Source organism: Drosophila miranda, chromosome 2, assembly GCF_003369915.1.
Source record: "Drosophila miranda strain MSH22 chromosome 2, D.miranda_PacBio2.1, whole genome shotgun sequence".
Classification (NCBI taxonomy): Eukaryota; Metazoa; Arthropoda; class Insecta; order Diptera; family Drosophilidae; genus Drosophila; species Drosophila miranda.
This window is the reverse complement of record NC_046675.1, coordinates 32,651,091-32,667,088: the sequence shown is the minus strand read 5'-3', so window position 1 is coordinate 32,667,088 and position 15,998 is coordinate 32,651,091. Positions and strand designations below refer to the sequence as shown.

The 15,998-nt window shown below is 43.7% G+C and overlaps 1 protein-coding gene across 17 annotated transcripts in view; it reads right to left on the bottom strand.

Moving 5' to 3' along the window:
- LOC108157080 (glutamate-gated chloride channel) overlaps positions 1-11,900 on the bottom strand; it is a 45,196-nt gene extending 33,296 nt beyond the window's left edge. For all 17 annotated transcript variants that reach the window (XM_017288921.2, XM_017288917.2, XM_033389042.1 and 14 more), the window contains exon 1: positions 11,327-11,900. The gene's annotated coding sequence lies outside the window, so the exon portion shown is untranslated. The remainder of the gene's footprint in view (positions 1-11,326) is intronic.
- Between the last annotated feature and the right edge of the window lie 4,098 nt (positions 11,901-15,998).

The window sequence follows — 15,998 nt, the reverse complement described above, 5'->3', positions numbered from 1 at the left end:
ATCGACATATTATCTATTTTTCGTTATTAATTTATTTGTTTATCTATCAATAAATCTATGTATTTAAAAATCTGTTTATCGATTTATTTTCATCATTTAATTATTCATCGATCAATTAAGCCGATTTTTTTTTTATCGATTTATTGATCTATTAATTAATTTAGTTTATCATCGATGTTGATCGACATATTATCGATTTTTTTTATTAATTTTTTTTTTATCCATCAATTAAATAGGTATTTCGAAATATGTTTATCGATTTATTTATTTATCAATTCATTTTCGATTATTATCGATTTATTTATCGACATATTATCAAATTTGGATCAATAAATCTATGTATTACAAAATCTGTATATCGATTTATGTATCGAAATATTTATGAATAGAGATGTATCCATTTTTGCATTGATTTATTTATAGATTATGTGGGATTTTTTGGGATTATTTATCTTCGTATCTATCTATCTATCTATCTATCTCTCTGTATCGCTCAATCTACATTTAAAATTTGTTTATTTGCCATCAACAAGATATCACTAGAGAACTCCCCACTGTAGCAATCCCGTGTACAATCATTACATTTCATATCAAACCATTCCACAAATAATTGCATTATATATTTGCGCAACGATCTGTATCCGTATCTGCCAGATAGCTGTCACACCAGATGTTTTCACAGATAAATAGATACCCCCTCCCTATCCCAGTTCCATTTGCCAAATGGATTCTTATCGTTGTGCCACTTTAACACTTTCCACCACACCCCTCCCCACACCCCTTCCCCCCCCCCCCCCCTTTCTCACCCTCTGTTTCGTTGATATATAGAAATCTGAATATCGTATAAACAGTTTTACAGGAAAGCCAGCCAGCTGGCAGGCAGGCAGGCAGTGGTAGTGGTAGCGGTAGCCAGGATCTTTATAAAGTTATTTGAAAACCCTTGATGGCCAATAACCAGCAAGGCAGTCAGGCGGGCAGCATGTGGCATGTGGCACCGCAAACAGGGCAACCGCAGGAACAGGAAGAGGCACCAGAACCAGAACCGAAGAGTCCTTGGACCCCTCGAACGTTGCGGACATTCCGTTTATGGTCTGTCGATGGTCCCACAGAGAGAGAGAGAGAGAGAGAGAGCAAGAGAGAGAGCTAAGAGCTTAATAAAATTATGTGACGATGATTGCCGCTGGAAACCCATGCCCCCAAATGCAGTAGCAGTAGCAGCAGCAGCAGCTGCCACTTGCCGCTTGCCTCTTGCCTCTTGCCTCTTGCCCTGTGCTGCCGCTTCTGCTGCTTGGCTGCCACTTGAAAAACGCATTAAGGCTGCAGTTTTTTGTGGCAGTGGCATTTGTACGAAACGAAAGAGTATATTATGTATATATATATATATATATATATATATATATATGGAATATATGCTTTATGCTCCTCTCGCTCGCTCGCTCTCCCTGGTGGCCTATATGCATGCCAGAGTGGTTTGTTGATTGCATGTTAAAAGGCCTTCGCCTACGAAAGAGAGAGAGACTGACTCCATGCCACATGCTGCTCCTAGAGCTACTGCTACTCCTGCTCCTCCTGCAGCATCTCCTCCTTCTGCTGCTGCTGCTGCTGCTGCTGCTCCTCCTTCGGCCCCTTTCCTGGTGTACCTCGTACCACCCCCCGTCTGCCATGAAATTTAATTAAAAACTTGTGTGCCATGAAATTACATTTCAACGTGAGTTTCCAGTCTGCAAGTGTATGTGTGGCACGTACATCAGGTGCCACACCACACCACACCCCACCCCCACCCCACGGAAAAGTTGATTTTTATGTAAAAATGTTCAAAAGGAAAAACAGCAGGAAAAACAGGAAAAGAAGCCGCTCGACTTCCGTTTCGGGGCATCGTTCGAGATGCAAGTCGTTTGTGGCTTGCCGCTGGCTGTGTGCAACCCCCTCCCCCCACCCAATCCTTTGGGGCAGTCCTTAAGCAGAAGCAAATTAAACGCGGAAATATAACCAACAATTTTGTTTCTTCTTTTTTTGAATTATTGAGTTTGACAGACAAAAAATCAGTTTTCCAACTGGGGAAATTCAATTTTCACAAGCGACCAACCCTCGGGGCATTTCGGACTATCAATTTCGGCCAATTTTTGATTGAAATTCAGAGAGCAAAAAGAGAGAAAGAGAGAGAGAGAGCGCTGTCAAAGGGCTGGAGGGAAAAGTCTCTAAAAAATGGGAGAATTTTAATAGCATTAAAGGCAAAAGTTAAGCCTTCCCTTTGGCTCATTCGAGGGGCATAAAATTGGGTTTGCATCCTACGAAAAAGCGCATTGCCTCTAGCATAAAAAGTGCTCGAAAGCCAGGTGTTCAAATAGCCCAAGGGCAGGTTTTTTCCATATTATGGCTATAATAATGAACCGATTGGCATGTGCTTTGGCATTCTGGTAGATATGATTATTCTTTATGATACTGCCTTCGGGGACTTAGGGTATTATCTATTATTATGAACCTATGGAGAAATGTTGAAAATTCAGCGAAAGTTCAACTGTGTTTAAAATAGTGGAAGCCACGAATTTCCCAGAAATTCTCTATTTATTTTCCACTAAAAGATTTCCAAGAACTATGCCCTGAATGGGGGAGAGGTAGCGAAAAATTACCACGAATTTTGCACTGTAATCACCCGTCACAGATTTCCAGGAAATCCCTATAGTTTGTCAAAAATAGAAATTAATGGAAAAATGTTATAAATAACTGTAGCCCGTAACCCAAGGATTTCCTAGAATTTCCCAGTATAGAATGCTATAAATATTTGATGATATTTTCCATGAGTAATTCCTGGAAATATTTGCAGTCATAATCAGAATGAAAGGCAGGCCAGGGAGAAACTATAGTCCTAAAGATAACTCTTGCCAAGAATTCCCCTTGAATTGTAGACCATTTCCCTGGCCCAATTATGTTAATACAAGCTCCTCCCCCCCTTCTCTCTCTCTCTCTCTCTCTGTCTTACTCGCTCATCATTTATTTACCGTCTAATTCGGATTATAAATGCAAATCTCGCCTCTGGCCCAACTCCCGCCGCAATCAAATTGCAACACCTTTTGTGTGTTTCAGCTGTTGCTTCTCTCTGCTCTCTCCCGAAGCATATTTGTTATGCAGAAATCGCTGCTGCTTTTGCATATTTCAATTAGGAATTACACATACGGCACCGCGAGAGAACGCTCTCCCTCTCCCTGTCCTCTCTCTGTTTTTGGAAAATCCGCTTAAAACTTATTCAATTAAAGTTCCAGGACAGGACAGGCCAGGCGGCGGGACGAACAAATTGGGAGTCGTAAAAATGGCGACCAGAGCAAACGAGCAAACAACAGCACTAAATGCCCCACAACTATGGAGAGAATGAATGCCGCATAAAAATATGCACATAAAGTGTGTATAATATTTGTGCAGAGGGAATACGAAAGAAGTGGGGATTACGAAGGATACAATAGGGGAGGGAGAACTGTAAAAATGCAAAAAATAGGAAACAAAATACCACAAAGCAACGAAAGGTAGATACCCTGGAATACAAAATGTGCCGGGAGATGATTACCGAGGGACTAACACGCAAAAACAATCATCGGCTATTCCTCTGCCCCTGCCTTGCATGTTCGTTCAAGTCTCGAAAGCCGAACTAGACGTTTCTGCCGACGCTGATCTGTTGCTGCGCAAAATACAAACGAATGACTCAGCCTCAGCCTCTGCCTTGCAAACCCTTGCATGTTGGTTCCTTTCTCGAAAGGCGAACAAATACAAACAAATACCATACTTCATGGCGCGGCTCTGCCTTGCATTCGTTTTTGCATCGCAATTCTGCCGACGCTGATCTGCCGCTGCGCAAAATACAACCAAATGTGATACTTTATGGGGCTACACACAAATAAACAAAATATTTTATGACGCAGCTTCGCCTCTGCCTGGCAAGCATCGAAGGGCGAAGGTGACGGTGGAAAGAGACTATGAAAAAGTGTTGCTGCAATTTGTATGGCAATTCTGCTTGCGCTGATCTTGCCGATAAGGAAATGTGCATTTCGCTGATATTTTCAAGCAAAAGCTTTTTTTCTCGTGGGAGGGGGTGAGTGAGTGACGGTCTGCATGCCCTCTCTTATGTCCAGCATACCCCTTGAAGGGTATTCAAAAGTACTAGATCGATCCCCTCACACACAGCACTGGGAACAGAACGCAGAACACAGAATTGTGGCAAATAAATCAGCAGTCACTTGGTGTTGGCCCTGGCCATAACGATTGTGGGGTGTGGGTGGTGCGGGTGGTGCTGCTTGTCAGCCATTTGCTGGGTTTATTTACGTGACATTACATAGCAGAGACCGGAAGGACATACGTATCGCCATGCACGGAATACAAGAAAAGGGAATACTAGGAATGGTTTTTCTTTCTGGTTTTTTTCCTCATGTATTGAACGGATGAAAATTCCTTTCATTGATCCCCACACGAGAGTCGCTGCCATTTTCGTGGAAACGCTGGAAATACTTTTCTGTGAATTTTATTTTTTTGATAAAAAAATGTTCCTTCTCTCTCTCTCTCTTTATTTTTTATATTTTCTCGACCATTTTGTTATTTCGCTGGGGTGTTGATAATAATCTGAAAATCAGCTTAAAAATCTGCGCTTCCAAACAAACATCAGACGAAAAATAATTTCCAAACTACGGAAAACTTTTGCAAATCAAAAAAGTTTCCCACACCAACAAAAAAAACGAGGCAAAAAAGGCAAAAATATTTTTTTACAATTTAGTTTTTATTTTATTTGTTTCGGGGGGGCATAAAAAGGCGTGCCGTTGGACGCTGGCCGCAGACGCCACAACAAAGCAAAAATTTTCAGACGCCATTTATCTGTATCTGTGTATGTGGGTGTGTGTGTGTGTGTCGGAAACGTGACTTATTTGAAATTTATGTACTTTTCAGCCCAAGCTTTGGATCTAAATCCCACCCCCCGCAAAAAAAAAACCCAAAAAAAGGCAGAGCACTATGCAATTTATAGAGTAAATTCCTTTTGCACGAGCCTTATCTTTCTTTTGGCAGGAGTCGTGCGGCCTGTGCTTTAGTTTTTTTTGTTGTTTTGCCAAAAGCTTAATTAGAAAAAAACATGGAATAATGGAGGGGCATATGTGCAATATGCAAATGCAAATGCATGTGCACCCCCCTACCCACCCTCCCCCCCCCTCCAGCAGCAGCAACAAAAACCATTCACAAATTGAAATCAACGAGCATACAGTTGTCTCCTCCCTCTCACTCTCTCTTCAGTTCTCTCTCTATCTCTCTCTCTTTGCCTGTGTTCCATTTCGTTTCGTTTTTCACCTCGTGTCACACACGCCATTCACTTGTTGTTGCACCTCCACCCCCCCGCACCCTGCCGTTTACTGCTGCTGTTCGACATGCATCGATTACATAAATGGTGGCAGGGAGGGGGGTGGGGGAGGTGGGTCTGCCATGAGCATAAGTCACGAAGCTTTTGCTAATGATGAGGGCCTTGATGCTTTTTCAATTAACCAAATGTGTGACACAGAGATTTGGCAGGCAGGCAGGAGGCAACAGAAGCCAGAGGATTGCCAGGCGAAGGCCAGGCGGAGGAGGAGGGGGGGAGCTGCAGTGGAGAATGAGAGCAGGCGATGATAGAGATTCAGTGGAGAATGAAGAGCAGTGCAGAGAGAGGAGGAGGATTCACTGACTGGAAGGACACGGCAGGTGGCACGTGGCATAAATCAAAGCACAAATCAGAAGTTCAGTTCCCTTTCTCCAACAGAGTACAAAAGGTGTTGAAACTTGGTTCTGAAAGGTGGAAAAATCTACAAAAAACTGAATGAAAAGCCTGAAAAGCTTCTTCAACATCTTCCACTTCAAATACTGCCAGCAAAGATGTATCTTTGGAATTGATTTGCATGCCAATTGGCTTTATTTCTATGTTTCTTGCAGAGGGCTGCCACTATATATCCCTCCTTTACCTCAAGGACTCTGTCTGTCCACCTTTGAGCTCCAGGATCATGGCTGCTCTTTCTATCTGTCTGTATTTTAATGCTGCTCTCGTATTGCCTCCATCTATCTTTTCTTAGAGGCTGCTGGAACATTTGACTCCTGATGAATGAATGTTGTGCAGCCAATAAATCCATTTATGCTAAGCACTTGCTTATTATTATAATCCTCTGCTGCAGCAGTACCAAACACACACACACACAGCGACAGAGACACGCCCCGAGACTCTGATGAACATTTAACCCTAATTTGCATTTATGGTGCACATTGTTGGGAGGGGGTAGGGGGGGCTGCGGAGACTGTGTGGATCTCTGGTTCTGTGATTACCTGTGCCCCACTGTGGGAGAGTGGCCTCTCTCTGTCTCTCTTTTGTATCATTCGTCAGGCAATAAAAGCAGTTCGCAAAAAAATATAACACACACACTCACAGAAAGGGGCGGATGGGGTCGTGGGGGGGCTAGGGGGATGTGTCTACTTATAAACTCACCTTAATTAAACGTGATTAAGTAGATTTCCCTCGTTTTTCTGCTCAACGAACTGTTTAGTTGTTGTCTGTGTCGATGTATCTGTGTGTATCTCTGTATCTGTATCTGTGTGTGTAATTATAGCTACTGCATGTGTGTGTGTGTGTGTGTATGACCTGTACTTATTAACTGGCATTTATTGTTGTTCTTTTTCTTTTTCTCTCTCTCTGTGTGTGGCAGGTGGCATGCGGCAAAGGTCGTTTGCAAAAAAAAGGGTATGGGTACTTTTCCATCTGCTTTGCTGATGAGAGGAAAAATTGTGGTTTATGGAAGTTCGAAATGCGAAAATGTATCTTAATTTGATTGGTTTTACGGTTGTATCTAACAGATATCGATTGTATATGATACGGAAATCGTGCCCTGATGGCTATAGAACTTTGTGGAATGTATACCCAATGGAGTTCGTGTTAGTTTTTTGATGGGAAATTAAGAATAAATAGAATTCTGTAAGGTGTTGGTTGGAAAACGCCGAAAAAAACGAATTCTGGAGATTTTTAACATACAACTCAAAGAATAAAAGGAGTTCTGGATAGTTTTAGCATAGAAAATAAAGAATAAAAGGAATCCTGGAGATTGTTGGCATAGAAATCGAAGAATAAAACGAATTCCGGATAGTTTTAGCATAAAAATCGAAGAATAAAAAAAATTCTGGATGGAGATTTCATAGAAAATTAAGAACAAGTGGAGTTTTGGATAGATTTTTTCATAAGGAACAAAGAATTAAGGTCTTGGAAATAGATTTTTGATAGAATATAAAAAATCAAGTGGATTCTCAGAGTTTTCGAAGGCAAATAAAGTGAATTCTGTATAGCTTTTTGATGGAAAATGTCTTTAGATACAGGGTACAAAAGATACATCGAAAATGTACATAGATAGAAGTGCGACAGGAAGCATTTAACTCAGGAATTACTAAAAAAAGAAAAAGAATTCACTAAAAAAACTACAGTTTTTATTATTATTTCAAAAATATTAGAGGAAGATTTTAAATTAAGAATTTAAGCGGAAATCCTTATAAAAACCATAAACCATAAAACCATAAATCCTTTCTCTAAGACTAGAACGAAGGATGCTCTGCCCCCAAAAAAGGCTTGAAAGAAGAACTCATTCAGCCCAATAATTTCTAGGCATTACATACTCTCAAAAGAACATATAAATTGGGAAAGGTTAGAGAAAAGATAGAACCAAATAGAAGATTCCTTAAATTTAAAAAATCGATAAAAAGTCAGGGCCCTATAAATGTCGTCTGCTATAAGAAATTTTTGGTTTTGTAAAATCAGATCACATACGGAGACTGTAGAAGGTTTTTTTGGCGAGAGCTGGAGTAAATATTTGGCAATATTTACTAATGTAAAAAATACAAATTTTTACAAATAAATATATGAAACTACAATAAATATATAAAATTATTATAAATATAAAATCACAAATAAAACCTAACAAAAAGCTTTTGCGGAAAACTTTATGTTGTATCGGAAAAAAATTGCAGATATTTGAGGCAATTTTTGGTTCTAGAACGAGAGCCTCCCCTTAAATTCTTGAACTATTTCCCAGTTTCCCAATCATTTATCGCTTATTTCAGAGCATAATTTGTACCTTAAGATAATATTTAAAGAATATTCCATTCCTTGAGAGAGAAAGGCCTATTCCTCCTCTACTCGTATTTAGCTTTCTTTCTTGAATTTTCCCCAAATATATAGCACTCTGAGGAGTTTTTCGCCGCTCCCCGAACAATCGTCATAAATTTCGCTCCACTCCGGCACTCCGGCACTCCGGCACTCCGGCACTCCGGCAGTCTGCCACTCTGTTATCCTTGGAACAAGTGCCCCAATTAAAGTAGAATCGTTTTTGGAAAATCTCTTGTCTTCTTTGGTGGCTGCTTGACTGCTGGGCTGCCCCCGAACTATGGTTCCCATGAGGGTATTCAAGTTTTCGGGTTTTCGGGCTGCAAAAACCCAACCGAAAATTAGCATTCAATTTTCATGTTTCGGGGAAAACTCTGGGAAACTCATTCTCATTCTCATTGGGGGGGTTTCCCCTTCCCCCCCCCCCCCCCCCCCCCCCCCCCCCCCCCCCCTGGACTTTGTGTGCAATTTAGTTTCGTTTGTGTTTGTGTTTGCTTGGATATGAATTTGTATTATTGTTTGGCATTAATTTGGCTTTTTATTAATTACGTTTATGCGCGTGGACTACTACTGAAGTTTGTTTCTCTTTTTCTCTGGCTTTTCTCTGCTTTTTTTGTGGCTTGGGGCCCCTGCTGCTCGGCTGCTCTGGAGAGTTCTCTCTGAAGAGATTTCCCACTGCCTCTGGTTTCTCCTCTCTCTGTCTGTCTGCTTGTCTCTTTTCTATGATTTGTCCCCCCTTCCCCACTCTGCCACTCTGCTACTCCCCCACTCTTGTCTGATTTTCCCAGGGGGTAATTTTGAGCTGCGGCGTCGAGCGGGGGCAGGCAATCAAATAAATAATGAGGACGACGACTGTGTGGCACTCTGTGGCTGTGGCTCTGGCTCTGGCTGCTGCTGTCGTCAACTTTTGTTTAATATGCGCAAAACGTTGCAAGAACTTTTCTGCCACAGCCACAGCCACAGCCACAGCCTGTCGGGAAAAATCTTTGGGCCGCCAGAGTTCAGAGTCCTCTCGGAGGATTGTCTGTGGCTCTACCCCCCTCCTCTCTATCTGTCTCTGTGCCTGTTTATATTTTCTATAATTGCCTTTTTTTGGCCCCCCGCTCCACCACTTTTTCTCTTTTATTTATTTGTTTCTATTCAATTTTTTCCCCCCATTGTAATGCAATTTTTCAATTGCTTAGTGGCTTCCCGGCTATTGGCATTGGAATTCAATTTGATTTGTGTGCTACGTGTGGCACTTATTTTGTTGCAAAAATCGCTGACTTTTGAACTTACTTGCGGGTGGCACAAAAGGCAACAAAGAACAACTGGGGAAAGCAGGAGAAACAAAACAAAACTTAAATGTCAACGCCGATGAAGCTCCTCACATTTGGAGGCGCATCCTACATCCGTATGCCGCCATGCAACATGGCGGCTGCTGCCTCCCAGGCCCCATTCTACATCCCTTCATGGCTCTTCTGCCCCATTCTACATCCCTTCACGGCTCTCCCGCCCCGTTCTACCTCCCTTCATGACTCTCCTGTCCCATTCTACACCTCTTCATGGCTCTCCCGCCCCGTTCTACCTCCCTTCATGACTCTCCTGTCCCATTCTACACCTCTTCATGGCTCTCCTGCCCCGTTCTACCTCCCTTCATGACTCTCCTGTCCCATTCTACACCTCTTCATGGCTCTCCTGCCCCATTCTTCATGGCTCTATGGCTACCTTCTTCATCCTACATCCTTCCATGGCTACCTACATCCTTCCATAGTTCCATGGCTGCCTTCCTTCATCCCAAACCCTTCTCCTTGCCTACAAAAGGCTCCGCGTCAACCTCAAGCAGCGCACTAGGCCACGCTGATTTGTACACAGGACAACGCAGGAGGCGAAGGTGGAGCAGAAGCAGGGGGCGGAGGCAGCACACAGTGGGCACAAGAAATATACTTCCGTGTTGATTGTTTTGTTTTGTTTTGCTTTGCTTTGTTTGGCTTTTGGTTCGGTGGGAAAAGGAGAGCCTGAGCAGCAGGAGGAGCAGGCAGGATGCCTGCTGTGTGGGCGGAATGGGTGGGGGGAGGGGGATGGGATGTTGTTCTGTTACCAGTCAAAAGACAGGACAGGACGACGCCCATAAAAAGCGACTACGTCTGCGAAAATCACTTTAAAAACAAGTGAAAACGGAGAAAGGACACGACAACGAGGAGGCACAGGCGGAGAGAGTCGTCTCCTGCGAGTCTGCGAGTCTGGGAGTCACTGAAAGGCTGAAAGGCAAACCTGTCCATCAACAAAACTATTGCAACAATAAACAAGAGGAACTATTTGACAATTGAAGTGCTTCCTCCCAGGAAAAGAAAAGAAAATCAGAAGAAAGAAAAAGAGAAAGCCCGAAAGAGGCTAAGAAAAGACATGCGGGGGGGGATAGAAAGTAAAGCCAAGAAAAAGCAGGACACGAAGTAGCAGCCAAAATGGGAATCCAAGGGGTTCCTAGTAGTCCCCCCCCCCCCCATGGAGAGGGGGAGCAGCACTTGAGCACAGTTTCCGGTCATTTACACGTACGCACACATGTCAATCCCTCTGTGTTTGTGTGTGTGTGTGTGTGTGTGTGACACAGTATCCTACATTTATTTTTTTATTGGCATCAAAAAGTGTTGCTCTCTCGCTCGCACTCACCAAACAAAAATTAATCACAAATGAAATTTCCACCAAATTTAGACCAAGGTCAGAGCGGGAGGAGGGGGGTAGGGGGGTGTCCTGCTACACATGCTAGCAATTTAGAGCAGTAGCAAAAAAGTGAAAGGGGGGGGGGGGTGTGGAAGGAAGGGCCCCCGCAAAAGTATGCTATGAAAAATTATCAGCGACCAACAACAAAACTTTCTTAAGTTTCTTGGGATAGAGGATAGTGGAGAGAGGGGGAAGCCTAGTAGGGAGGGGGAAATATTAAAGAGGGGAAGCATGAAAATGTCTCTGAAACGAACAAAATTGTTGGCCAGACTCCACGTGCAGGCAGCAGCACTAATCTCTGCCACTGCCTCCCAGAATCTCTCTCTCGCTCTCGCTCTCTCTTTGGCTCTCTCTCTCTCTCTCTCTGCGCAGCTGCTGGTCCTGCAGGATCAGGGTGTGGTGAGTTATGCTGCTGCTGCTGCTGCTGTTATGCTGTGCTGCTGCTGCTGCTGGAAAAGCTATGTCGGAAAAATGTCTTGCGAGCCCTACCTTCTGCTGGCGTCGTCGTCGGCTGCTGCGTGGCTGCTGCGCGTTGCTGGGGCTCTGCCGCTGCTTCTGATATGTGGACACGGACACGCACTCACACTTTGTTGGGCTGCGAGGGGGCGGGGGGCTTGTGTGCGGGGGGGGGGGGATGGTAGGGACACCGACACCACTCTTTTGCTTTCACACACTCGCACACACACACACAGGCACTGGCTCGTCGGGACACTCACACACACACGCGGCGCGGCGCATTGACAATTGTCGCTGGTTTTTTTTCCCTTTTTCTTCTATTTTGTCGTTTTTGTTGCTCTATTTTCCGCGCAATTATAATTCACATTTTCCACATTTTCCGACGGCTATCTTGGATTTTAGTTGTATGTGGCATTCATGCTGCTGCTGCTGCGGCGGCGGCGGCCTGCTTGTCTCTCTTTCTCTCTCTCTCTCTCTACTGCTCTCTCTCTCTCTGCTCTCTTGGTGTGTGCGTGCGTGTGTGTGTGTCTGAGTTCTTTTTTGGTCACAAAATATCGACACAGTCGATGCACACTTCCGCTTTGGTCAACCGAACACGTCAACTGCCTGCACCTGACTGACTGACTAAAGAACGGACTGACTCTGTGGGAAAACGTCTCTGAATAGAGAGAGAGACAGATAGAGAGAGAGGACAAGCAGCAGCACTGGCAGCAGCAGAGAGAGAGTGGATTTTGTGGATGCTGTTTCCATTCTGCTGCTGCTGCTGCTGCTGCTGCTGCTCTCTCTCTCTGCTGCTGCCATCCGTTGGCCCTTTGTTTTGATTTTTTTTTTTCTTCTTTTTTTGTGGTAGGTTCTTCTTCAAGAACTTCCAGCAGCAGCATCCAAGAGTTGGCTCCATGCGTTGGTCCACAGAAACTAACTAAAAATCATACCTTAAACCCTTGCCACCCCCCTCCCCCGCACTCTCCCTTTCGGGGGGGTTGCAAATGCAAATCCACTTCGGAAAAATCATTCGAAGCGCAAAAATTGGCGCTGACTGCAAACAAAAAAAAAAAAAACAAAACTCCGACCTGCTGAAAATAAATATCATAAAAATATGAAAAACAAATAAATGAGGCAGGCATTGTGGGGGGAGAGGGTAGTGGGGCGGGGTGGGGGTCCATATATAAATATAAATATTTGGGAAGCAGCTACCGTTACGTCTCCGCGGCTTAACAAAAGGGCTGCCGCCTGATGCTGTCCGAAAGGGGCTCATGGTGGGAGGGAGGGGACTTACGGTTTGAGGGGGGCTGGGGGAGGATGAAGAAGGCTCGACAGAGGGGCTTCTCATGGAGGATTTGGCTTTGGGAGGGGTATTTTCCCAAAAAAGGACCAAAAAAGAGACTCCACAGGGGGAGGAGCTGCTAAGGGAGTTCCGGTTCCAGTGAAGGTTTCCAGCACTGGTTCCCATTGTAACGCCGCTTCCAAAACTAGTTCCAACAGTGGTTCTAAAACTAGACTCAAAAGTGGTTCCCAAGGGAGTTTTAAAAGAAGTTCTAAAAGAGGTTCCAGAAGAGGTTTCAAATGAGGTTCCAAACGAAGATTCAAAAGAGGATCCAAAAGAAGTTCCGAGAGATGTTCCAAGAAAGGTTCCAAGAGAAGTTCCAAAAGATTTCCAGAAGAGGTTCCAAAAGAGGTTTTAAAAGAGGTTTCAAAAGGGGTTCCAAAAGAGGTTCCAAAAGAGCTTCCAAAAGAGGTTCCAAAAGAGGTTCCAAAAGAGGCTCCAAAAGACGTTCCAAAAGCGTTTCCAGCGTGATCTCCCACAAACCCCCACTCACTGGTTCCAAAAAGCGTTCCGAATCGAAGTTTTTACCTTCCCCGACTTGGATTCTCTGAGGGGAAATCCACGGTATTTCCCCCGCTTCGAGAATACAACAGGACGTTCCAAAAAGTTTTTCCAACTGGGACTCCAAACGGGTTTTGTATTCCATATGACATGATGCTCCAAGAGGCGTTCCATGAAGCCTTCCAAGAGGGTTTTCAGAGGCGTTTCCAATTGCTGCTTAAAAGGTCTTTTAAAAGTGAGTTCCAGGGGGGGTTTCAAAAGGGTCTGTCATAGTTTGGTTTATGGTGGGGCGGGGAGGAGAGGGGAGTGTGGTGTAACCCGCTCCACCCCTCCATGGAGCATGGACCGTTGTTGATTCTTCTTTTTAAGCGGCCTTTGCTGCTGCTGCTGCTCTTTATGCAAACTGCCAACCCCGCCCCCTTTCCCTTCCCCACCTCTACGACACTCCACCTCTTGGACCTTGCCCCAGCCACTCCCCTTTGGAGCCTGCTGCTGTTGTTTCTGTTGTTTGTTGGCGGGGCGTCTCATGAATATGTAAATTGTTATTATTGCATATTGTTAGGCGCCAGGAGCAGCGGCAGGAGCAGCACCAGCGGCCCAGCGGACTGGCAGGAGCAGAGTCGTCTTTCGCTAAACGCAAAAGCAGGTGAAATGCAGGAGAAAAGAACGCAGGAAACGCGGGAGATACGAAGCGGGGAGTACCCTTGAAAATAGACAAATATTCAAGAAAATTCAATGGGAAAAAGTAGGAAAAGTTTCTATCTTAGGAAAAACAAAGGTTTTTCCCAAACGAGAATCAATATCCAGTCCTGGGTAACCTTCAAGGGAATCGGGACTCGTCTGAAAGAGTCTCCTTTTCGATAGGGTATGCCAGGGATTCGCTTTCCGCTTCCGGCGGAAATAGTAGTACGACTTTAGTGACAAATGAAATGTCTCTCACGCAGAGAATTAAACAATGAATACGAAATGTATCCCAGGAATTTGTCACTGGCGGAAGAAAGAAGTTTTTTACCAACCAGATTCCCAGATCTCTCAGCTTTAATTTTGGATGGAGAATCATTGCCAGTGGCGACCGGCAACACCTAGGCAACAAAGTAATGGCTGTCTCACACACACATACACAGTTAGAGCCTCACACACGCATGTACTTGAGGAGGCAAGTGGCAGCAGAACAAGCAGCAGCCTTGACAACCTGAGAACATGCCAAAGAACAAGACATTTGCCGCGGCGGCGACTTTGATTGGCAGCAGGACGAAGGACTCCAGTAGTAGATCTAGAAAAAGGACGCGAAGGGTAGGCGGGGATCATCATTGACTGTATATATATATAGATTTATGTGTGTGTGTGTGTGTGTGTGTGTGTGTGTTTGTGTGCGTGTGGCAGGCTGTCGTCATCGCCATTGCCATCATCGTCATCGTCATCTATAATAACATCAAACAGCGCCACCGCCACGAACGAACCGTCAGTTCTTGGTCTTTTCGTCTAAGCAACCCAGGCTACTGGTCTCTTGCCCCATGCCCCATGCCACATGCCCCCACCACCACCTTGGTACCAGCCTACCCTCCCCGCTTGTTATCACGCGCAATAAAAAGCTTGCCAGCAATTCCCGTCTCCCGTTTTTTTCCCATTGCTTCTTCTGTTTGCCTCATTCTCAGAGGCTGCTCTCCTCTCCAGTCGCATGGCACGGGGAAGGAAGGGAAGGAAGGGAATCAAGGGTATGGGGAATATGCCATTGAAGAGGACTCTGGGGAGCAGATTGACTAAGGGATTGGAGTGTGAGATTTTTTAGAGATATTTATGCCTAAGAAATCCATGGAATCCCTCACTTTTTCTGTAGTTTTGAAAAAAGAATGAATGTAAAATGTAGTTACACATCATCTACATATGTACATGTAGATGTATAATGTAACCATGATGTATCTACTTATGTATACTACGCATGGAATAGAGATCTTGCAACGGATCAGTATTTTATTTGAATTTCGTTTGGTATTTTCATATATTTACATATATGCATTTTGTGGTATTTTTTGTTTAATATGGTTTCTGGCATTTTACTTTTCTGGTAATTTTTGGTATTTTTTCTGGTATATTTAATTAATTTTACTACTGACGGTAATTCACAGCTCTGGTATTTTTAGTGGTATTTTATGGTATATTTGGTATAATTTTCCTGCTGTTTATTTTGCTGTTATTTAATATTATTTTTTCCGGTATTATTTAGAGTATTTTTTGGCTGATTTTAACATGTTCTGGTATTTTTTCTGGAATTTTATTAGTATTTTCATGTAATTTTCTAATTTACAGTTTCTGGTATTTTCCAGTACTTTTGTGTTATTTTTTCTAGTATTTTCTGGTATTTTCTAGCAAATTCCGGTATTTTCTGGTACTTTCTAGTATTTTTCTTGTATGTAAGCTTGTTTTGCCATGCCCCATCTTTATTTTCGTCATCTTTTACGTTAAAATAATTATTTTCTTCCATATAAATCTTTGCCTTTCTAAATCTTCTATCCTTAGAATCCCTTAAAGTATTTAGAGCATCTTCCGTTCGGCTTGGACATTTTCTTCTTAATTTTCTATCCAATGTTTTCGTTGATTTTTTGTGTCGATGCTTACTTGATTTTTCCTTCCTTACGATTTTCAAACATTTACTTTCGCTTTTTGCAAAAAGGAAAACATAGGCAAACAACACACTCCCACACACACACATATTCAAATGATTGGGGGGAGGGGGTGGTGGTGGGTGGGGGGATATAGGTAGGTGGTAAAAGGCGGAGTCGCCCCCGCAACAGAAGCAGCAGCATCGAAAAGAGGACCACGAACTGTGGCAGCTGGCGCATAGAAAAGCTCGTGGAAAAATCCGCCCCGTGTACGCAGGCG